Consider the following 6,000-nt stretch of genomic DNA (forward strand, 5'->3'; position numbering starts at 1 on the left):
TAATGCACTGCTGTGAACTGTACAAGAGTAGCATGAAGGCAGTAGTGCACAGTTGCACCATAATCACAACATGGGTCTTCTATTAAGAGGGTCTGTCAAGTTTTAGTAGAATAGCAGAAGTACGGCCATACTAGAGTGGTAACACTTCAGCCATGATTTCTTCATTAGACTAATTCTTAGAAATAGGCCATGCATTAAATAGTACCATTTCCTTAAGCTTATACTTTCAATATTTATGAGTTCATTTGAATCTCAAATCAAGAAAGAAGTTCAGTTATGCAGCTGTAGAAAACAACTTATCTTATGCATAACTAATTACTTGGAAAGGTTCAGCTGATTTCCCTGCTTCTCTTCCCCCTCTTCATTCCATATGCGTACAAGTTGGTAGCAAAGTTTCCAAAAAGTAACCAAGCCCCATAAAAACTGCTAAATACCCCCAACCCAGTTTCACTTTTCAGCAAAACTGAGATATGGAGAAGACAAAAACCAGTGTGGGATAGCTCCTTTCTCATTCCAAGGCTCATTGTTTTTAAGTTCCACAGCAAGTAGTTCCAGGCCTTGTTCTTCAATGTATGGGGGTTTTTTTCCTCCTTAGTTCAGAAGGGACAACATTTGTGGTTGTCTTTGTTTCAGTTTTGTTTACCTACTCTGTAATTTTAGCCAGTCCTCCACTCTTCAAAAGTTTTCAGTTTCTCACAGATTTCATCATCTCCCCAGGTACATCTCTTAACTTTTTAAAAACATTTTTGCATCTGTGCAAAGTATAGGTTTTCTTGTTGCTTATTAAATTGAAACAGTATTACCAAAGGTGTGGAAGGAAGGGAATATGGCAGATCTAAATCACTTTGAAATTGTTGATTTTGAAGAGTTTTTGATCATAAGAGATCCTGAGGTCCATAGGAGAAAAATGTAAAAGCAGTGATATTAGTAAAACACAAGCTAGCATAAGGACACAGACATTGAATATATCTTATGAAAACTGAAATAATGATTTTGATTTTGCATAGTTCTGCAGAAGAATGGTTTAATATGAATGGACCTAAATCAGACTTTAATCTTGGATATGTGGTTTCAGATTTTCAGATGCTCTGCTCCCTAGGAATGAGCACATTGCAAATTTATAACTAGATAATTAAATAAGTTGATTGATAGATTAATTATTCAATGATCTCATGCTTGAATTTTTTCAAATTTTATTTGATAAAATACATACATTTTATAACATAAATATTATAAATTTTAAAATATTTCCCTTCTTTTATTGTTCATTTTTTCTCTCATTAACTCACTCTAGCTTAACTCTCTATCCTGTTTATTCTTAAGTAATAACAGTACTCTTCGACTGAAACTTTTAATTCAGAAGTTTCAAATTTGAAGTAACACAATTTCCCTTTCCCAGGTATCCTTATTAATGATGCTTGATTTATAAAAGTCATGGTGGTGATCTTCCCTTGAGGGAAGTTTTGGTATGCCATAGAATGGAACTCTAGAAAAGGTTTTATGAGGCTATTTGCACTGTTTCAGATATTTCTTCTCTCCTCTTTCCCACTGGGAGAAAAAATGATTTATTTAAGAGAATTGAACTGATAAATGACTATATATGTATTTTGTATTTCCTTGTCTGTATATATATATACACACACACACATATACACACACGATACATGTGTGTATATATATACACAAATGTATAAATATCTGAGATACATTTTTTTTAGTTCTAAGGATTGAAATGCACGCATATCTTTTATTTCCAAGTGTACTGAGGGAGGTAAGAGTAAAGAAATAACAGGGGAAAAGAAAGCATTTCTCTTGCATCTCACCTTCTACCTCTGGTGATTGAATTTTTGAGGGAAAAGATGTTGCTGACTTTGAGGGGGAGAAAGCCTGATGATGTGTTACTGTCACCATGTACCCAGAGCTAACCTGTCAAAATAGCACAGAGTAACCCCAAAGAAGCCCTGATAACAGTGGCTGAAGATTTATTATGGGCTTTTCAAAACTTTGTGTAGGACTGATATGGTTGGGGAATAAAAATATGTGATTGTCGGAGAAGCGCAAACCTCTGGACTTCGGAGCCTCTGGGATTCTCCTGTGTTGTTTGCTGAAAGCTCTTGCTTTCTGTTGGAGCAATATTATTCCCTGTTTGTGCTTACAGGGTCGTACCACCACAAGGATTGTCACTGGTTTTGTTTAGTACCACAGTATTTATATTCAGGTTTGTTTCCTTGCACAGGAACAGGCTCTTCAGATGTGGTGTTTTTCAGATATTAAAAAGGCTATCCTGCCACCCTTCCAGCAGGCTTATCACGCCAGCTGTTTGTTTGCTATAAAAGTTAATTTTTTAGAACTTAATAAAGCCTATTCCTAAACTCTTTCTGATTTTGTAAGAAAGATTCAGCTCCCTGACTTCTGCCTTAACTTTTCAATTAACGTGTTTTCTAAAACACTAAGGTAAGGTTTTTGGATTCACCCATCTGAAGCTGAATTTTTGCACTCACTTCCTTTGATCCACAGCAATTTTTAAAGAATAGTACTATCTAAACTCCTGAAATATGCCTAACTTGAAAGGAGATCTCCAGTATATTTGTGTTTCCAACAGTCTAATTATTGCCGTCACATCAGACTCTGATGTTGTAATTCTTGAAGTTTTATTTAGTGGAAGCGAGTTAGGCGGCTTGGGATTAAATTTGTTTTTGAGCAAAAGTAAGTATTCTCATGTCAGAAGAAACCTATGTCCACTCACATTGTAAGGATGAAAAAAATCTAATGAACTGTTAGTTAATGTTAAAACTTGTCCGTAACTAACTCCTAAGCTAAACAAACACAAACCAGTCATCTAGCAGCTTTCAGATTTGCTAGTCGTCTTTGATTTGTTCATGGGAATGTTACCAGGAGAAATCAGATCTCCTGTACTGCCATAGATACCTAGATTTCTGATGAATGTTGGTGGATATCTTTTAATAATATTGGCCAAAATGGCCATACAATAAATTGCTTCTCTAACATATGATCAAGCACTACATATTTTGTTGTTTTTCAAATTGTATTCAGAAATAATATATTTAAAGGAAATGTAAAAGTTCCAGTTCAGTGGAGAACAATGGGAATTCAGTTGCTCTTTTTTTTCCCCCAGATACAGGGATTAGCTTCAAATACGCTGATTGAACAAATGAGAAATCATTTCTTACATGTCCATCTTCTTGATAATCACTCATGAGTTTATCTAAGTCAATGTTCATTAACGCTGAAAGATTGAAACTATTAGACATTACCAGTAGTGAGATCTGTTTTATTTTGTTTGGAAAATAAAGATACAAAAATCCAGACCTTTATTTATAATGATATTGCAGGACAGTTTTTTCTTATTTTTATGTATTGCCCTGGATTGACAGTATCACAGTGGTACAAACATACTGTAGGTGTTTACATTGATGTAAGTTTTTCATTTTAGGGATATTTGGATTTCTATATTTCAAACAGATTAACAATGATTGCCCTCATTGTTATAAGGAACTTCTTTAAATTAGTGAGTTTGTGAACCAAAGCTATGCCTTTAGCTCTGATAGCTCAGAAAAGCATTACACGCTCTTTGGTATTAATATTTAAATGCAGATACTGCATTTCAGAGGTTCAAGTTGCATTTCTGTTACATTGGCAGTGAATAGATAAAGGACTCAGGGATATGCCTGGTGTGCTGCAGAGCCTGCAAAGCTTTCCTAGCTTCTTGTTTCAATAACATGTTCCCAATCTTTGTTTTGTCCTTATAGTCTGCGCAGAATTCTTGCATCAGCATGTAAAAGTCCTTTTATTTTAAGATCTTTGCTTTTCTTTAACTAAGGGGGCTCATTATTTCTGTCTGCAGGCTTTTGAAATTGATTCCTGTGTTTCAAGAGGCATTAGAAACTCTGTTTCCCTGGACTGCCTCTTTTGGAAACAGGTGAATGTAAATGTTTTGAATATAGTTCTAAGAACAAACTTTTTTTTAATGAGTTCATTCTTCTCTGAATATAAAACAGCACTTTAATGTTAGCTCTTTTGCATTTCTCATGAGTAAACCTGATTTAATTTATGCTAAACATAATGGAACACCTGTGTGCACTGGATAAAAACTAGGGTGTATAATATTAGATGGAGAAATGTCACATCCTAAGTCAGGAAAAAAAGCATCAATGCTATGGAGTTTCTTTTAACCATTTTGTTGTCATTTGGAATTAAGAAATCTCTGACAACAAAAATCTGCATGACAGCTTATAGAGACCTTAAAAAGTTTTTTTTTCTCTTCTGTTTTACTGAAACATGAGACTAATTTTTGAACCAGTTTCTTTTATGTTCCAGAAATCCATCCTATGCAATGCGACTTAATAGAGAGAGCAAGAGATTAAGTATTAGAGCTGTTGGTTTCTTTGCCATAACTCCAGGTGAGATGAAGTAAATTGAAAATGCTGTGAACTGTAACATGTTTTTACAAAAGATAAGTTATACCAGAACAATCTGATAGCGTTCTTGAATTTTTTTAACCAAGAAAATGATATAAAGCTATTTTATGAGTCCAAGATTTGGTATAGCTCCATTTGCAAAATACTCAGACTGAGAGAGGTGGAGTGAGTATAAGACCTCTAGCTACGAAACTGGTTACAGGCAAGACAGCAGCAGGTTGTGCCAGTAGTGCAGCTGCTTGAAGAAAGGCCTCAGTTTTAGCTTCTCTTTGTATTTTCTGTACTGAGCACATATCATTAATACTGAGGAGGGACAGAATATACTTAAGGAGGAACTAGGTCAGAATGGTGGTTGATGGAATAAAATCTCACAACTTAAATATAAGACAAAGAACAAAAATTTCTTTAAGAGGAAACAGCTCATCAAGAAGGAAAGAGAAAGTCTGTGCTTCTAAATCACTGACTCACAGTTACATTAAATCTAGTCTGAAAAAGGCAAGTGTGACCCTAGGATATATCAAGTGAAGTATCTCCATTGAAGACTGGGAGTATTACATCTATTAAATAAAGAATTCATAATTTCAGTGTACAGTGTAGTACTTAACAAGACAGAAAGAAATCAGCCTGGATTCTAGGTTGGAATTCAAAGCACTGGAGAACACAGTTTGCGAAAGTCTAAAGGGAGGTATCATTGCTTCCTGTGAGTACTGGAAACTGATAAACACGCTGGAGGTAAGAGAATTACATAAGCTAAGAACAAAGCCTGCATCAAAACAAATAGGCATAACATGCATGTGAATACAGTTAGGCTGAAAATTGCATCAAGTTTCTAACCCTCAGAGAGAGGTTATAGTTCCAAATAATAGAAGCAGGGCCAAAACATCTATTTCCTGCTGAGGAGTTGAATAAATTTACAAATGGCAATATATGATGTGCTTGTCTGTGACAGAAGTTGTCTGAGTCCAGTGCAAGGGAGGTGCTTGTCCTGTTACAATGGTCCATATATTTCTCCAGGCTGCTGTATACTCCTCAGAAAGGAGAACAGTATTATAAAACTTACGCAGTGGACACTGCAGTTACAGGAACATAACAATATCATGAGAACAAATGCAAGATATTTTAAAGTGAAAAAGTTTCCTGAGGATTGTTGTCAGCAGTGAGAAAGACAATAGGATGAAGAAAAGATGAAGCTTTTCAATGATAATAGCAATATGTACGTTGTAATTTAAACTATGCGATATCTCAGTTTTTTTCTTATGGCCACTGTTTTTAGGAGCCCTGCTCTTGGTGGAGCTGGGCAATGATGCAATTCATACCTACTGTTATGGTGAATGTGGACCATTGTGGTGGAAAAAAGCATTGAGTTTCATATAGGGAGAAACTGTAACTGGATCTTTCCTTACCCTCTCATCCAGAGCAAGGCTTTATTGTCAGCCACAATGAGAAGCAGGTGGGCACTAAGCTAATTAGAAGTGGGGCTGCATACAGCTGCTTTGGAAAGGAAATAGAGAGAAGAGAACAGAGTTGTAAACAGTAAGCTGAAATACTGGTTGAGTGGTAT

This window comes from Dromaius novaehollandiae, chromosome 4 (assembly GCF_036370855.1).
Source record: "Dromaius novaehollandiae isolate bDroNov1 chromosome 4, bDroNov1.hap1, whole genome shotgun sequence".
Taxonomy (NCBI): Eukaryota; Metazoa; Chordata; class Aves; order Casuariiformes; family Dromaiidae; genus Dromaius; species Dromaius novaehollandiae.